The following is a 19,705-nucleotide window of genomic DNA, read 5'->3' as shown; positions in this document are numbered from 1 at the left end:
AAGCCAATTGAGAATCTAAGACAGTTGTATTGTCAAAAAAATTCAAGTCTGAGAAGTAAAGGCCTGAGACTTCCCATCCCCTGGAAACTCCCAGACCCCTAAATCTGACCCCAGAACAAGTGGACTGCCTCAGCAGGAAAGCTCTCAGTCAGGAGCCATCCACAGTGACCCTGTCAAATGTGATTTTGGAGGATAATTTGTAGAGGAGATTCTCCCAGAGTTCAGAGAGATTAGAACCAGGGGCAACCAGTTTGATAACTAAGAAACTCATTTTCCCTTCCCAGTCAGGAAGGTTTGCTCTTCCTGTCCAGCAAAATATCTTATATATTGTGGACTGATGTTTCTTCACCTCCCTTTTTTCGTGTGGGAGTATTTATTACTGGTGTCCTGTTTTCCTTTTGCCTTGTTTGTTAGAAGTCTTGCAGGGGATTGGAGGGGTTAAATTTATCATTGAGCCATAGGATGCTCGACTGTAAGAAGCTACTTCAGACTTGATTGAGAAGCATATAACCAACAGAGATCTTGAAGCTGGATGCAGTCAACAAGTTTGAGCAAGGGTGAGTGCACTGTTAATCACAGTTGGAAAACTTGCTCAGTGTTAGTCAGGACCATTGTTAAAAGTATAGATGTGGGAAAAGAGTAGATGTGGATGCTGAGCAACCAGGTTGGACTTTTTTATGGAATCGTATTATATAATACACAGGTGTAACTGAGCGAATTCAACTATATATGCTTTGTAATTAAATCAAGTGCAGATAATCTCACCTAGCATTTCAGTTAATGACTCTAAGCTAGATAGAAGACTTGAAGTAGCTCTTTCCTAGTGAGCCTCTCACAGTGCCTTTCTGTTACCTCATAGGCCTGTCAGTCACTTAGCATTCATGCTAGTACTCAGCAGCGAAGCCAGTCCACAAAAGCACACGTTCCTATGGGTACAGTTATTAACGGTTGGTTACGTGAACTGGCAGGACCAGAGTCATTTTCCAGGGATTGGTATGGCTGCTAAAAGAGAGGCTCAGGGGCTTTTCTCCTTTTGAGATTGTGGGGACCAAGGCCATATAATCTGGCAATGGCTGTCTTTGCCACCATGCAGAGAGAGCCCAACTGTGAATGAAGACAAGACAGGAGAAAGCAATGCAGAAAAAAAGAAAGAAAGATCTCCAATGATATTGTTTAAGCTTGGGCTGAAGTTAGCTTTAATCCAAGGTCTCTCAGCCTTGGCACTTTTGACATTTTGGGTTGGATAATTCCTTGTTAGGGGGAGGATGTTCTCTCATTGTAGTATGTTTAGCAGCATCTCTGGCCTCTGCCCACTAGGTGCTTCCCCAGCTGAGAACCACTGCTCTAATCCTTGGCTTTTTGGTTACATGATCCTTAATTTACCTGTTTGCTAAACTTATAAGAATTGGGTCTGTCGCTTGCAGTCCAATTGTTTCAGTTAATATACTTTTTCTTACAGCTTTTATATGTAAATAAAAAACAAGTACAGTAATTAAACATGAAGAACTCTAAAACCAATAAAGTAAAATTAACAATAGTTTAATCCAACAGATAACACTAAATTGCAGATATAACAATTATAAAAAACACATATTTGTGTGGTTAGTATTTTAATGGTAGAGTCTTGATTTTTTTTTTTGAACACGACAAACCAATTTTTGTCTCAGTTATTGTTGACAGTATGCTCTTTTTAAACCACCAGTGTGTTATTTTGATGAACTAATCAATTTAATAATGTGCCTTAAAAAATTCTATAACTAGTTACAATACTTATAACTAGTGAAGTGCCGCAGTAATATATACCAAGATGGAATCTTAAGTCTTAGAACACTCAATAATGTGAATGTGACTGCCAAGGTGGAGGATGTAATTTGAAATTCTGCATACTTATATTGCCAAGTACGGTGGTAAATCATTTTTCCCACTACATTTTTGTGTTCAAGTAACTGTAAAATCATTGCTTACTTAGTGTACCATCACGTCATTTGACCATAACTTAATCTATATGCATCATTTATATTTTTATCTCTTCCTTTGTGCTTTTCTCAATAGCTAAAACAACTCCGCAGAACTACATCATTTGTAGGTTGCTAAAGTCTGTGTTTAATAATAAAAAATTTAAATCTCATTCTATGAAATTTCTCTCAGTTGTGAATTAACAATGTAAAATAGAAGTTTTGATTTTGCAACAGGTCAACTAATTCAACATTTTGATGTTAGAACTCTTTAATGTAATGATAATCATATACTGTATACTTACCAGTACATTAAAAGTTAAATTAGAAGTTGACTGCAAAAAATTCTCTAAACTGTATCCCTTACTTTTATTGTTATGAATATGAATTTTGGTATTGTTATTTTGAATTTATATGAAGTATATCAAAAGATAAAGCAAATACAGCATTATGCTGTTATTAGAACCATGTTTTTTAATTTTTTTTTTGGTGAGGAAGGTTGGCCCTGAGCTAATGTCTGTTGCTAGTCTTCCTTTATTTTTTGTATGTGGGATGCTGCCACAGTATGGCTTGATGAGCGGTGTGTAGGTCCATGCCCAGGATCCGAATCTGTGAACCCTGGGCTGCCGAAGTGGAACACGCAAATTTAACCACTACACCACCGGGCCGGCCCCTAGAACCAAGTTTTTATATAAGGCAAGATGAATATAAAATGAAAGAAGTAGAGTTCAAACTCTAATGATAGATTAGAATTGAAGATATCAATGTAAATAATGATTTTTAAAAATGTGTTTCCTAACTTTGACCACGGAGAGGTCTACAGGCAGTGGCATCCCAGTAGCAATGAATATGCCTAGTACCCAAATTTTTTCTAAATACTATTCCTCACTAAAAAGAGCTAGGGCTCCTTGGAGAAATGGCTCATTCCAGATATTGGACAGAGAAATACAAGGTAAGGCTGGGACATTTTGTGGAACTAGAAAGAAATGAAAGTTGAAAAATTAGTGGAATTGTATCAAAAGGACGCAGGAGCTATCTTGAAGGGACTCCCACTGGCCAAATTTGGGAAAATTTGAGCAATTATTTCAGATACCGCTTATATATCTTTGCAGATTCTCTGGGACTCACTTGTTCGTTTAGCCCTATGCAAACTCTGAGGCAGGCATAATCTTAAACAGCTTTATTTCCTGCCATTCTGCGAGCCCCTTGCTTCCTTCAGTGTCCACAGGGAAGACCCACATATGTGCCACCTGGAAGTACAGAGGAATGAAACTCAACTATAGGGGAATTAATGCCCTTTTGGGAAAGCCTTTGATCAATGGAAGAGAAAGCCAGTGGATAAATTTTTTCTCTGCTTTTTCTCTTCTGCACCCTAGGGATGTTCCTGAAATGCAGTTTATATGGTTTCTAAAAGGTTCAGTCTGACAGATTAAATAGGGGGCCAGTTTGAAAATGCGTTGTTATATTGATTCTCCCTCCTTCTTTGCTTTATTGCTCTTGTCCCTCACTCCTGCTCATTGTGATTGGATTTCTTTTTAAAATATTACATAAGTCTTTTGCTTCAGACCCTGGTTTTGGGGGGAATCTAGGCTAGAAGGACAGCATCAAAAAGAATAATGCCTGTAACTGATTGAAACATTGAATATATAAAGATTTATGAACCTATAATGATATTCAAAAAAAGAGAAAGACTTCTCTTACCCAAAATATCTTATTTGCCACCATTGGAAGTGAATGTTACGAGCTTCTTGCTCTCAGAATTGGTAGTTAAAGGAAGAGAATTAAGCAATTATCATGACTTTTCATTGGAAGTTTGGTTAAGGAGAAGCTCTTCCCTACAAAACAATGCCATCCAACATAGGACGAACAATAGAATTTTGAAAAATCAGCAGTTTGCAACCCCTGGTGAAATGATTGACTTAGGCAGGGATCATCAATGAATACTAAAATCATTAATGGAGTTTTGATAGAGACTGTATATTTGTGTGTTGACAAAGTGTCACTCTATTCCTTACTAGGTAGTCAAAAAGGAAAACAAGTCCTTTCAATAAGAAATTTACTATTATTACCCTTACTCAGTCATCATAGATCACTAATAGTGGACAACGGGACATTGTTGTCTTCTGATGTTATACATTATAAGCTTATGAAATTATCTTGTGAAAAAGGTTTGACTTTTTTTATGCTTTTAGATCTAAGTTCTTGTTTTTAGGAAATACAGAGGATAGAGGGACAAGTTAAATGGCATCACAAAACACATTCTTAAAAGTTTCCATGAGGCAGTTGTCCTGGTTTCTTGAAAATGTCAAAATGAGTTAAAAGTGGGGGGGTGCATAACCAAATTCAATGTATTATTCTTAAACAGATCTGGTTTGAAAAAACTGTCTTACCCATCCAGAGATAAATACATATTCATCTGTGTTTTTTCTAGCTCTTTTATGGTTTAATGTTTCATTTGATATTGGTATTTTTGTGTTTTTTTCCAACATTCTTGTAAGATGCTTACCAATTTTATTGATCTTTTCAAAGAATCAGGTTATTTTTCATTTTTTATTGTTTTTCTGTTGTTAACTTTATTGATTTCTGCTCTTTATTATTTCTTTGATTCTCCTTGATTTGCATTTAATATATTCTTTAAGTTTCTTTGAGTGAAAGCCTAGGTTGTTAACTTGGGGCCTGCCTTCTTTTCTAATGTAAGTACTTAATGTTAAGCACATCTGTTTAAATACTTCTTTACCTGCATCCCACAGATTTTTTTTTTTTCTTGAGGAAGATTAGCCCTGAGCTAACTACTCCCAATCCTCCTCTTTTTGCTGAAGAATACTGGCCCTGAACTAACATCCATGCCCATCTTCCTCTACTTTATATGTGGGAGACCTGCCACAGCATGGCTTGCCAAGTGGTGCCATGTCCATACCCGGGATCCAAACTGGCGAACCCCAGCCCGCTGAAGCAGAACATGAGCACTTAACCACAGCGCCACCGGGCCAGCCCCTGCATCCTACAGATTTTGATATGCCATGTTTTCATTTTCATTTAGTTCAAAATACTTTCTAAGTTCCATTTTTATTTCTTCCTTGAGCAATAGATTATTTAGTAGTGCGCTGGTTAGTTTCAAATTATTTGGGAATTTTATCTTTTATTATTGATTTCTGATTTAATACGGTCAGAGAACATATTTTGTATGTTTGTTATATGTCAGGTCAAATTGGTTTTAGTGGTGCTAAACCACTGTGTCACTGTTCAAGTCTTTTATATCCTTACTGATTTTTCTATCTACTTTTTCTATGAATTATTGAAAGAGGAATATTTATATCTTGGACTGTACTTGTAGATTTGTATTTTTCTCCTGTCATTTCAGGCTTTTTCTTCATGTATTTGAAACTTTCTTATTTGGCGCATAAATGTTTAGGATTTTTATGACCTCTTGTAAAATTGACCCCTTTATTGTTAAGAAATGGTTCTTTTTCTCCCTAGTAGTTTCCTTTGCTCTGAAATCTACTTTGATGGTATTTATAATTACCTCAGCTTTTATGTATTTATTTATTTATTTAACTTATTGAAGAAGATTAGCCCTGAGCTAACATTTTCTGCCAATCCTCCTCTTTTTTGCTGAGGAATACTGGCCCTGAGCTAACATCCATGCCCATCTTCCTCTACTTTATATGTGGGATGCCTGCCACAGCATGGCTTGACAAGCGGTGGGTAAGTCCACACCCAGGATCCGAACTGCTGAACCCTGGGCCACCAAATCAGCAAACCCTGGGCCACTGAAGTGGAAGGTGCGAACTTAACTGCTGCGCCACCGGACTGGCCCCCTCAGCTTTCTTTTGAGTGGTATTAGTATAGTATATCTTTTTCTTTCCTTCACCTTTAACCTATTTGTGTCTTTGTATTTAAAGTGGGTTTCTTAAAAGCAACATGTAGTTGGGTCTTGCCTTTTTGTGTAATCTGACAACTTCTGATTTTTTTTTTCTGCTTTTTCTCCCCACATACCCCCAGTATATAGTTGCATATTTTTTAGTTGTGGGTCCTTCTAGTTGTGGCCTGTGGGATGCCGCCTCAGCACGGTCTGAGGAGTGGTGCCGTGTCTGCACCCAGGATTCGAACTGGCGAAACCCCATGCCGCCGAAGCAGAGCGCGTGAACTTAACCACTCAGCCACGGTGCCAGACCCAACTTCTGATTTTTAATTGGAGTGTTTGGACCATTTACATTTAGTATGGTTTTTGATAAAGTTGGGTTGAAATCACCATCTTGCTATTTGTTTTCTGGTCATCCCTTCAGTACTTTGTTCATTCCTTCTTCTTTTTTCTGCCTTCTTTTGGATTAATTGAGTATTTTTTATTATTTAATTTTATCTCATTTAGTGGCATATTAGCTATATCTCTTTGGGTCTTTTCGTTTGTTTGTTTGTTTGTTTAGTGGTCACTTTTGATTTTATAGTTTGTATGTTTAACTTATCACAGCCTGCCTTCAAGTATATACTTCCATTTTCCCGTTTCTGGCCTTTTTGCTATTGATGTTACTTCTATATATGTCACAAATCCCGAAATACATTGTTTTTGCTTTAAAAGTAAATCCTCTTTTATAAAGGGATTTTTTAAATAAGAAAAAATGCTTTTATGTTTACCTACATGTTTATTATTTCTGGTGCTTTTCATTCCTTTGTGAAGATTTCCATTTAATGTAATATTTTTTCTGCTTGAAGAAAGGACCTCCTTTAACATTTTTTGTAGCTTGATCTGTTGTTCAGCTTTGCTATGTCTTCATTTGTTTCTGAAAGCTATTGAGAATTATTTTCTTTTGTACTTTGAAGATGTTTCTTCACTACCTTCTGACTTGCATTGTTTTTGATGAGAAATCTGCTCTCATTTCTTTTCTTTTCCTCTGTATGTAATGTGTCTTTTTCCTCAGACTGCTTTTAAGACATTCTGTTACCACTGATTTTAAGCAATTTGATCATACTGTGCCTTGGTATCATTTTCTCTATGTTTCTTATGTTTAGGGTTTGTTGCTCTTAGATCTGTGGATTTATAATCTTCATTAAATTTGGAAAAATTTCAGTCATTATTTCTTCAGACGTTGTTTTCTCTTTCACTTTCTCTCTATTCTTATTTTGGACATAAATGGTATGTATGTTAAGTTGCTTGAAGTTTTCCCGTAGTTGAGAGATGATCTGTTCTTTTTTTTCTTTCCTTGATCCTTTTTCCCCCTCAATGTTTCATTCTGAAAACTTCTTTTATGTCTTCAAGTTTACTAATCATTTCTTCTGCAGTGTCCAGTCTGTGCATCCTATTTGGTGTAGTTTTCATCTCAGAAATTGTAATCCCTAGAAATTTGATTTGGGTCTTTTTTATATATGCCATGTCTCTCCTTAACATACTTATGTTTTCATATACTTTCTTGAACTTATGGAGTATATCTGTAATAGTTATTCAGATAGAATTGTGTACTAATTATGTTATTTGTGTCATTTCTGAGTTGCTTTCTGTTGATTGAGTTATCTGCTTTTTTGCGTGGTTGGTAACTTTTGACTGGATGCCAGACATTGTGAATTTTATGTTGTGTGCTAGATTTCTAAAAATTCTTTTAAATGTTTTGAATTCTACCCTAGGATGCGGTTAATTTATTTGGAAAGAATTCAATCCTTTCAAGGCTTACTTGTTATCTCTATTAGGAGAGACCAGAGCTACCTTTAATCTGGGGCTAATTTGGTCACACTACTGAGGCAATATCCTTCTGTGTACTCAGCCTAATTTTCCACATTTTAGGAGATTTCTTCACTCTGGCTGTTGGGAACATGAACTATTCCCAGCTCTGTGTGAGTGCTGCAACTTCTTCAGCATGCTTCTTTCCAACGGTTCTTTCCTTGGCCTTGGAGAATTTTTTCACAGACATGTGCTGATCAGTTCTCAGAAGATTTGAGGGGAACCTTCTGCAGATCTCTGGGGCTCTCTGTAGCTCTCTCCTCTCTGGCATTCTGCCCTGTGAATTCTTGAATTCTTAACTCTGTCTCTTCAACTCAGGGAGACTGCCGTGTTCTGTTTGGGCTCCCCTTGCTACTGTGCATCCTGGGTAAATTGAAGGCTTACCTTGTTTCTTTCTCTTCTCTCAGGAATTACTGAGCTGAGCTGCCTGGTTTCCAGTGTCTGAAAATCATTGTTTTATACATTTGTCCAGTTTTTTAGTTTTATAAGACAGAAGAGTAAATTCAGTCTCTGTTCCTCCATCATATCCTGAAGTAGAAGTCACTGTAAATGTACTTTTAATTCTCTGTTCAAATAATTTTTAGAAGAATATTCTTTTTAAATTTTCAAGTATTAATAGGATTTTTTAAAAAGAACATTTGCTTAGCTGTTGAAAATTTTAAAGATAGCTTCTAGTTTTATCATCTTCTATTCAGAAGATGAAGCTTGTACCATTTCTCCTGTGGAAATTTATTGATTTCTTTGTGGCTTAATAGAAGGTCACTTTTTGTGATTTCATTGTGTACAACTTAAAAATGGTGTTTAGTAGGAATCAAATATAAACATATACACAATCATATGTAGTCAGCCTTATTATATATTTTAAATATCTTGTCTTTATTTTGTGCCTTAGAATCATAGATTGGTATGTCTACCAATTTTAAAGTGACTTAAAAATAAATTTAACCCTGAGTTATTCTAAGTGCCACTCTTCAAATTCTGAATTTTTTCAGCTATACTAGAATTCTTGGAGTATAATCTTGGACTCAGGAAGATACTAGGCACTTAATACCCCTTAGTGATATGGGATAATTTCCATTTAACTTTTCTTTAAAAATAAGAAATCAAACTCTAAATTTTACAAAATTACTAATTGAAGGAATAATTGGTGGAGGAATTTCTAGTCTTCTTTGATGCTTATTTCTTAGAGGTTAAGAACCAAATTACTTTATGATGTATTTAAATTTTAAGTCTACTTTAACTGAACCAGATTAAGAAATACATGTTTTTAGATAAATATGTATATTAGGAATGTATAGTAAATATTGATATATAGATTAAGAAATAAAGCCAAGCTTTATTTGCTTATTTTTCTTAAGGATTATAAACAACTATTTACAAATAATTACCTTTCACTTTATTTAAGCTCATATTCTTAGAGTTATTTTAGTTCTGCAGAGAGAGATTAAAATAATAATAGGTCTAATAACTACTTTTGTGAGCTCTGTAATGGAGAGATCTGTCATCAGAAGAAGCAGCCAAGAATTTTGCTTGGAAACACGTAGTGGGAGACAGAGAACCTAAAAGTCTTTGGGGCTAAGGAACTGGAACAGAAAACTCCAAAGCAGGCTCTGAGCAGCATTCCCACAGAGCCAGGCTGTATTCCAAGCAAGGCCACTGCCTCCTAATTCCAAAGAATCCTACAAATGCCTTCTAAGCCTGTCACCAACCATCCCACTCAGCCTTCTACCTAATTCCTAAACTTGCAGAGAGAGCCATAATTTTAAGATGTTTTACTCTATAATTATACATGTATAATAATGAAAAATGTTTTTTGTAGCCTTTAGCCTTTTAAATTCTCATGAAGAGGTATTATACATCCGGAGGAACACTGCTTGTATGTTTGTGGGGGCGCTTTCTAAACAAAATAATTATATATGGTGTAAGCTGTTCCATTTAATATTTTTGGTGTCAGTATTTTTCTATGTTCTTTTTAATTTTCCCTTTTATAACTGCAAATGTTGTTTCTAAGTTTCAAAATATACCATATTTAAAAATACATTAGGGGCTGGCCAGGTGGCATAGCTGTTAAGTTTGCCCACTCCACTTCGGCAGCCCGGGGTTTGCAGGTTCAGATCCTGGGTGTGGACCTAGCACCACTCATCAAGCCACACTGTGGTGCCATCCCACATAAAATAGAGGAAGATTGTCCTAGATGTTAGATGAGTGACAATCTTCCTCAAGCAAAAAGAGGAAGACCGGCAATGGATGTTAGCTCAGGGCCAGTCTTCCTCACACACACACACACACACACACACACACACAAAACATTAAGTTTTCACAAAATTACACTTTAAATTATGGGTGCTCTATTTCTAAAATCTTTGCTTTTTAAATTTCAAGATTAAATTAATAGCATTTAAGTATTTACTTCCTATACTTTCTTATTGTGATTGGGAATAGCATCTTCCCTGAGGAACGAACATATTAGCAGATGAATCCTTTACTGTCACTATCAACATGCCTTTGTTAGAAGCCTGTATTTACATTTTTAAACAAGATGGTTTGGCCAGTTTAATCTCTTGACAAAACCCCATGCATGAGCAAGTATAACACTTAAAGGGAAAAATGTGATGAGAAAAAAATTTTGTTTCTCCCTAGACTTTTTTTTTTTGGCCAATAATTAAATTTGCCTCAGCTTAATTGCTTTATGCACATTCTTGCAACGTTGCACACTTGGGAGCGAGGAAGAAAAAGAGAGAGCTGTGACTGTGTGGTATGTATCTCAAAGAGTGTGGTAGAGAGGGAGAGGAGAACGCGTAAGCAAGCTGGTTTGACCAGAAACAGAACTGCCTGTGACAGATTAAGAGACAAGCAAGGCTTGGAATCTGAGAGCAAGCAAAGAGAGTGGAAATTTACAGCTGCCTTGTGTGAGTGTTCAAGTGATCATTTTCTGCTAACGTTTTCCGGTGGTAACTGTTACTCTTCAAAGAGAGAGACAGAAAGTCAAGACTGGATTGTGGAAACTCTTTTCTCTGCCACGCTTTGGTAATAGGAGGCACCCTCTATTAACTGGAAGATAGAGGGTACTTCGTCTGAAGTGTTTTGAGCCCTAGAGAGAGCTGTCTTCAGCACCTCACCATGTGTCTACTTTTTGTTCCTTAGACAAGCCTGGGCATTTCTATAACATTTGGTGAGTATCAACCATGTTATCTACACCATTTCATAGAAATGGAATGACTATGGTAAACTTTAGTTTTAGTTGAAGTTTTACTGTTATTGCTTATACATTCCTTTTAAATCATGTTGCTACCTTGTTTCTTTGTGCACGATGAACTGCTGTTACTAGGAGAGGTTTAAAAAACAACAACTACAAAACAATACTTCTCTGTTGCCTAAGGCATTTGAACCATTACCAACTATTCTGTGTCCATGGAATATCTTATTTTGGAAATGGGTTTTTATTTACAAAGAGTTTCCAAAAATAAAATATTGGCAGTATAACATTTTTTATGTTTCTCTTTAAACTGGCATGAAAATTCAAAAGTTTTCTCTGTCTGTCTAATGTCAGTAAATTTTAAATTATCATTGTGATGTTTGGTATTATCCAATTATTATAAATTACAGAATTCCCTTGTAATTCAAACAGAAGTGTTAATGATACCATTCATTAAAAGGGTATATAATTTAAAAGTTGAATTTTTCTGTTAAATCCAATGAGTGACACATGATTTTTCCAAAATTCTCTAATGAAAATAAAAATTGGACAATTTACATATCAGATTTACCATTTATTACAAAAATGATTGCACATGGATGTCATATTAAGGAATAAAGCAGTTATTTTGTTCTTATAGCTGATACCAAGCTCTCATGTAACATTGTTCTGCTGAAGAACTATTATAATTAGATGCATATATGTATATAAGTAGTAGAGCAGAGAAGAGAAAAATAAACTTAAAATACGTATTCACATTCCAATAAAAACTTCATGTGTACAATCGTAACATAGGAGATTGTATGCTAATTTTATGTATGTCTTTTTAAAGGCATCGATGGAAGACGTAATCATTTGTCTGTGGGAGGAGGTGTATATTGTTAGCTCCTAACTGAGTCATTGCATAAAGATACACCATTCTAAGCAAGTTTCTAATCTCCTCTCTGCCAGCCTCAAAAAATGTCCTTAGTTATTGATTGAAGTGAGTGCTTTAAGGCAGAACAACTTCGCTGAAATGAAAACTTCAGCAGAGTCAGTATCCCTATTAAAAGGGTTTGTACCCTAGACATAATATAAAATGGCTGTACTTTTTCTAATATTTCCTCTATGTGTGCAGAAGCCTGTAGAACAGGTTTTGATTTGTAGCTTTTTGTGGGTTTTTTTTTCTTAGCCTATTGACCTGTGTATAAGAAGAAAGTCAGCTGGTCTGTGGAAACCTTTTCTGGACCAGTATCTTGCACTTAAAGTGAAAAGTAGATAGACTAGTGATAATATCACAAACACAGGTTTTACTTCTTTATACACTTTCCCACATTCAGTCCTTAGACCAATGGAAGATTTACACACAGCTTCACAATTGTCAGAATAATTTTTATTTTAAACTAACTAGTAATTCATTAGTATTACTTTAGTGGTGGCACCATTTCTTAAGCACATAGGAATGTAGATATAGAAATAAAGTATAAGTCATCCCCAACTTGCAAATGTTTTGTACTTTAGAAATTTGTTTGTGAGTGGGTTGTTGGAAATTTGGGACTCATCTTCCCTGGGAAACAATGTAATGAAGGATTTTTGGCTTTTGTTACAGCCTAAGAATATATTTTACTCACACTGTAGAAAAACCACCAACACCCTGGAAAATATTAGAAAAATCATTTCTAGTCATGAAAGTAAATATAAAAACATTTGTGTTGAATAAGGCATTATTTTTATTTATCCTAAATTAATGCTTGAATAAAAGCAAATTTAATGAGATGGATAGGTATTTGGAAGAATGCTTATAAACAGAATTTCTAGGTACTTTTTAAGAGCTTCCAAGGTTGATTGCACTGTTTATGAACATGTTAAAATCAGTGATGTTTCTTTTCTTTGCTAGGGGGATATTTCTCGCCATTGCTTTATGCATATCAGCCATTTCTGAGGTCTAGCTCAGTGTCTGGCACATAAGTAGGTACCTAATAAATTGTTACTAGATGAAGACTAAACTCTTTCTTTGGTTCATGAAAGTGGAACTGAGTCATTTTTCCGAGGTATCCAAAAAAGGAAAGGGATTTAGGGGCACACAGTTTTCATTATGAGAAGAAATGGCTTGACAAGAGTTGATTGAATTGTGAGAAGTGAACAAAGCAGTAGTACAGAATAGGCCTAACTATTAAGAGAGAAAGAAAAGACCTTGGTATAACTTTGTGGCAGTCCTGAGTGAGTAGAGATGGTGATGAGGGGAGGCAGTGTACAAGTGAGGTATCTTGAGTACATGGACATTCTGAAGTAAGATGTCAGCTTTAACTTTATGTATTTGCATATGCCTACAAGGAGTGTGGCCTATTGGGAAAACTCAAATTAGGTCTCTCCAAATCAAGTTTAATTATGCTGGCCTAAAAGTTCCTGTAAAGTGCTGAGATATAACATTTAAAAGTTAGTAATGCAATAAACGTATGTAATCAAATAATTAATAATGAAATAATACAATAAATGCAGATTACACTTATCTTGGATGATTTCTAGTGGCGGAAAAACTTTTCCATTTGATCAGTAAACACTTTCTTTGTTCAATTTGAAAAAAATTTAAAATAAACTTGCCATCACATAAAAAAATTCAGGAAAGTTCAAGAATGACAGTTCTTTGCCATGTGGCCAATCATATTTAAAAAGTAATGATTTTGAATAGTCCTAAGTGGCATGTAATAGGTGCTTAATAAATATTTGTTGAATGATTGAATGAAATAAGATGGAATAGTTTGGATGGTTTGCCATTTCTGAGATATGGATGTCCGTGTTTACATGTCCATATATATACGTATTTATAATGCAGTTTAAAGATAATATTTAGCTGATAGTCTCTTAGCAAGGAAAAAATCTATTAAAACTATATCAGCATACTTTTTAATTATGGTCATACTTAGTACTCCATTGGTAAAGTAATTGGTTTAGACTGAAATCTTTACTCTTGCAAATCAGATAATATAATTTTCAGTTTTGCAACTTATATGTCTTAAATTTCTAGCAGAAACTCATCTAGTCTCTTCCAAATTTTGGAAGGATGAGAAGTTATACTAGCCTACCCAGCCAGAAAAACTGTACGAACCTGGAAGTCTAAGGGATACTTGCTAACTACAGCTAAATGACTTTCATCTCTACCCTCCCATGTTAATGTTTTTACAGACTGACTTCTTAGACAGACACAGGGGCTTACTGAAGCTATGAAATAGTTATTTTTCACATTAGAACTATAAACCTTGTCTTAATGCCAATAACAGTATCTAACCAAAATTTGATGAATGTTATGTACAATATGTATGTACTTACAAGAAAGACTAAAAAAAGTGAATTTTGAGTTTCCCTTGATAATTCCGTTGTAAGAAATGACCCTTTGTGAATTTCAGTGAGATCTGATGCTTTGCTTATAGTTACTAGTTTTTGAGAATACTGACTTAGCTTCAAATCTCTGCTATAAATTGAGATTGTGGAATTCTAATATAAAAGTATCGTTCGTTAGGGGCCAGCCTGGTGGCATAGTGATCAAGTTCCTGCACTGTGCTTCAGCAGCCAAAGGTTTGTGGGTTTGGATCCCAGGTACGGACCTATACACTGCTCATCAAGCCATGCTGTGGCAGCATCCCACATATAAAGCAGAGGAAGATTGGCACAGATGTTAGCCCAGGGACAATCTTCCTCAAGCAAAAAGAGGAGGATTGGCAACAGATGTTAGCTCAGGGTCAATCCTCCTCACCAAAAAAAAATCATTCATTGACAATCATTAATAGTTAATAGATGTAGAAGATTTTTGCTATGACAAATGACTGGAGCTGTTAACAGAAACATTACTATAAATCTAATGAATAAAGTTACTGGTGGTTTTTTCTGGAACAATAGTCTAGAAGGTTATTATTTATAGCAATAAATAAATTGGTAGTAGTATATCTTCCTAACTTCATATACTAATTCTCTTTTTAAATTATTTCCGTGGTTACAATATATTAGAAATAAGGAGCAATTCCCATGAGTTTTTCTTCTTATAAAAGTTTTTTTCTGACGTAAGTCTGGTCAAGTCTTCCAGGTGAATGAAGAGCCATAAAAAACTTCTCACAAGTTTTCCATTTCTATGTAAATTGTCCATTTTAAGAAAATGTCTCTCCCTCAAACGCTGTTAATAAAACTTATAAAAACAAGATCCTTCTTAATAATTTTGAACTGAGAAAAAGGATGATCAGCAAAAGTCATTTATGCTTTATTGTCTACTGAGTTTCACTCATTTCTTTAGGTTTTCAAGTACAAAATTCAATTGTGGTGCCGTCTAATTACATTTGGGGTGTATAATGGAATAGTTGAAGGGTAGAAGACATTGATTGGAAGATACTTTGACACATATAATATGCTTTGTGATGGATTTGGTGTCATAACATGTATAACTATAATGATACTCTTTGTAGTTAGTACCTCTGTGAAGGCAATTCTAAATTACGACTTTGCCTGGGGGAGAGGGAGAAAGCCTACTTGGATACAGCAAATAGAGTAAAACTTTTAGATACACTTTTTTTATTTTAAAATTTACATTCAATCAAATGCACCCGTTTTAAGAGAACAGGTCAATGAATCTGGACAAATGTTTACATTCATGTAACCTCCATCTCATTAGTTTTTAAAAGATGACTCTTATAGACCCAATCATTTGCCGTAGATGCACTTTAGATTGCATTCTATCTTGTGAGTCTTACTTGGAATACACATAAAAGAATGGTAGTAACTCATGCACTTTTCTGAATTTTTCTTATGTGGTGGTAGGTTATTTTAATTTTTTTCAGTTTGAGAGAAGACACCTGTCCCTTAAGTTTCAGTTAGCAAGCTCTAAGAAAGAATTTTGGAAATGTTTTTCTCTCACTCATTGTTGATTGTAAAATAAACTTACGTGAAGGGAAAGAAGGCTCATTTTTAAGTTGCCTTTCTTAACAGTGAGTTAGCAGTTTGGTTATACTTTTTATGATTTTACCTATGGAAATCTTGAGATTTTTCTTGGCTTCAGAGATAAATTTCCCAATCCCTTAAATTTTTGTGAGAAACCTTTGAAATTAGACCTATTATTGAACAGCACCAATTGGAGGTTAAGACATAAAGGCCTGGAAATATTCATTAGCCACCTACAGACAGACGTTTATTCCCTTTCAGAATATTTTCAGGGATAACAATGAGGGCATTTAGTGCCCCAAATGACCTCTTCTCCTAGCTTCCCCTTTCCTCTCCCTCTTCAGACCCTCTTCACTTAGGTCATTGAACGTGTTCCGATGACTCACTGCAGTGATTGACTCGGGGCCATCTTTAATAGCGTTCACACATCAGTTAGGAATATGAAATATTTTACTGTGTATTAGGAAGGGAAATTCTTCCAACATCTACTACAAAATCTCCAGGGCCTGAGTCCCCTGGGAGCAGAGCTGAATAATCTTTTTTGGCTTTCTCTCCAGAATCTGAGCCAAGTACTGCTCTTTATGAAATTTTGTTTCATAAGTAACAGAAATTGTATTTGTTTGACTAATGCTTTGAAAAGACATGATGATCAGATATTCCACAGTTTGAACTTTAAAAAACGGTTGTTTAGTCATTAAAAATATCATTTACAAGAAGGTGTTTCCGTTATAAAAGCATTTGCATGATCTATTAAACAAAGTTTGGAAAAAACAGAAAATTTGAGGGAAGAAGAAAAGTAAGCATCCATAAGCCAACTACCCAGGGGCAATCAGTGTCAACTATTTAAAATTATTTTTTCTATGCAGAGGTTTTGTGTGTTTGTTTTCTTTTACATAGTTGTAGTTGTGCTGTATAATATCGGATGCTCTTTTTAGCAACATTTCCATTTTATTTCACATTCTTTGTGAACATTTTAATAGCCATATACTGTATTTCATCAAACCTAAGAAACCATTGATTGTAAGGCATGTACTTTATGTCCCATTAAGAAAGAAAAAAGAAAAAAATTGCCAGTTAGTATAAGATCCCATAAATTGTAACACACGCCTATATTTCAGAGATGTTAAAATGTAAAAAACAAAATTATAAAGATAACCCTTATCTTTGTTTGTTTTCTTAGGACAAATTGCCAGGAGCGGAATTACTGTTAAGTCAGAGGTTGTGAACGTCTAAATGTTCTAGATCCATATTGCCAAATTATTGTCCAATTTGTAGTCAATATATTATTTATGTTTTAAAATATATTTATATTCAGTAAGAAAAGAGAGGGCCTGTTGCATTTCACCATCAGTAGAACTGAATTTTCTCAAAACATCAAAAAACTTCGTTATATGGTGGGCAAAATAGTCTTTCACTTTGAGTTTGCATTTTTTCATTATAGGAAATAAACGTTTACTAGGTGTTAAACTATGTTTGCTCCTTTGTGATTTTCCATTATCGCTATTTTTTCCTCAATGGTTTTCTTATTGTCTTCAGAGAGCTCTTTTATAATATTAGCCCTCTGTCTTTCATATTCACGTCACAAACTTCTCATTTATTGTTTACCTATAATTTTATTTATTTTATCCATAAAAAGTCAAAGTTTTTACTAGATTTGTAGCATATTTATATTAACTCTGATTTGTCAGTCTTTTTCTTTGAGGTTTATTTCATCACTTTTAAAATTAGAGAAATTATTTTACATCCAGAAATTTGAAAGTCATTTATATTAACATCTGTATCTGGGCTCTTTTGTTCCATTGGTCTGTTTTTCTTGTGCCACAGTTTTACTCATAGTACTTTATAACACCTTTAATTTTATTCTTCCTAAATAATTTTCCTTTTTACAATTTGTTATCCTTGCTTTCTTTTCTTTTCTTTTTTTTTGTTTTTGAGGAAGATTAGCCCTGAGCTAACATCTGCTGCCAATTCTCCTCTTTTTGCTGAGGAAGACTGGCCCTGAGCTAACATCTGTGCCCATCTTCCTCCACTTTATATGTGGGACGCCTGCCACAGCATGGCTTGACAAGCAGTGCATAGGTCCGCACCTGGGATCCGAACCAGTGAACCCCAGGCCGCCAAAGTGGAACATGCGAACTTAACCACTGCACCACCAGGCTGGCTCCTGTCCTTGCTTTTTTGATGTTTTTGACTTAATTTAGAACTAAAAACTTTTTTGGACTTGTGATTGGAATTGTATCAGACCATGGACTTTAAGAATAATTGACATCTTAATATTCAGTTTTTCTGTTCAAAAACAATATAGGTTTTTCTACTCAAATCTTTTTTGTCTTAGTTATGTGGGGTTTTTCCTCAAATCTCTTGTTTCAGGAAAAAAGAAATGTGCTCATTATAAATAATGCAGGAAAACACCAGATGAAAAAGTTTAAAATGTACCACAAATCTCATAATTCAGATAATGACATTAATATTAGCTGAGCCACATTCAAGAAATCATTCTGTGGATATATACAGTTAAAGGGATGGCTTGCTGAAGGATTGCATAGATAAATAGACGTATCTTGCGTATCTTTACATATGTCTTCCACTTGTTAGTTTTCTACTTTAGGAACAGTAATTGTCCTTATGTTGGATTATCATTGTCAATTTTCCATAGTGATAGATTCCTTATTTTTAACTTGTAATTTTGAGATAACTGTAGATTCACATGCAGTTATAAGAAATAATACAGAAAGGTCCTGTATACCCTTGATCCAGTTTCCCTCTATAATGACATTTTGCATAACAAGATATACTTGCATAGTATGGTATCACAATGAGAAAATTGACGTTGATACGATTTACAGACCTTATTCCAATGTCACTGGTTTTACATGCATTCATTTTGCGTATGTGTATATATTTAATTCTTTGAAATTTTATCATATATGTAGATTCGTGTGACCATCACCACAGTCAAAATATAGAACAGTTCCATTGCAAGGATGTCCTGTACACTTTCTTAGCCAAAGCCGTCTCCCTCCCTGACCCATCCCAAACTCTTGGCAACCACTGTTCTCCATTTTTACAATTTTAACATTTTAAGAATATGGAATGGAATCTTTCAATATGTCACCTTCTGAGGTTGTCTTTTTTAACTTGGCATAATTCCCTGGAGATCCAAGTTGTTGTGTATCAATAGTTTGTTTCTTTTTATTGCTGAGTAGCAGTCCATGGTATGGATGTATCACAGTTTAACCATTCACCCATTGAAGGACATCTGGGTTGTTTCTAAACGTTTGCTATTACAATAATGCTAGTGTGAAAGTTCATGTACAGGTTTTTGTGTGAAAATCAAGTTTTCATTTCTCTGTCATCAGGCAGTGCCTTAGAGTGCAAGCAGTGCATCGTATGGTGATCACATGTAGTTTTGTAAGAAGCTGCCATATTCTTTTTTAGAGTGGCTCTTCCATTTTACGTTTCCACCAGCAGTGTAGAGTAATCCAGTTCTTTTGTATCCTCACCAGCATTTGGTTTTATGACTGTTTTTTGTTTTATTCATTTTGATATGTGTTTAGTAATATCTTGTGGTTTTAATTTGCATTTCCGCAATGGCTAATGATATTGAACAACTTTTCAGGTGCTTATTTGCCATCTGTATATTCTTTTCAGTGAAATGTTTGTTCATGTCTTCTCCCCATTTTCTAATTGGATTATTGGTTATTTTACTACTGAGTTTTGAGAATTCTTTAAATAGTTACAAGTTTTTGCTGGGTATATGTTGGTTATATGAGTTTTAAATATGCTTTAATTATGTATTTTTATACTCAAAATTTTTAAATTAAAGTTTTGTAGGTTTTTGGAGTATAAATCTGATGTGGATATTGTATGTATGTAGTTGTCAGTGTGACTGGGATATGTCTTCCATTATATTTTCTAACTGGTTATTGCTTATGCATGAAA

The 19,705-nt window shown here is 34.8% G+C and overlaps 1 protein-coding gene across 11 annotated transcripts in view; it reads left to right on the top strand.

Moving 5' to 3' along the window:
* Positions 1-19,705, top strand: part of CAB39L (calcium binding protein 39 like) — a 117,886-nt gene that overhangs the window by 37,553 nt on the left and 60,628 nt on the right. For 9 of the 11 annotated variants that reach the window (XM_046664924.1, XM_046664922.1, XM_046664925.1 and 6 more), the window contains one exon: positions 415-557. The exons of 1 other annotated variant lie outside the window; for it this stretch is intronic. The gene's annotated coding sequence lies outside the window, so the exon portion shown is untranslated. Of the gene's footprint in view, positions 1-414; positions 558-10,472; positions 10,838-19,705 lie in introns of those variants that run through there. One more of the 11 variants, XM_046664920.1, reaches the window with a different exon arrangement.

This window comes from Equus quagga, chromosome 6 (assembly GCF_021613505.1).
Source record: "Equus quagga isolate Etosha38 chromosome 6, UCLA_HA_Equagga_1.0, whole genome shotgun sequence".
Lineage (NCBI taxonomy): Eukaryota > Metazoa > Chordata > Mammalia > Perissodactyla > Equidae > Equus > Equus quagga.
Note: the sequence above shows the minus strand (reverse complement) of the source record. Positions and strands in the feature narration are given on the sequence as shown.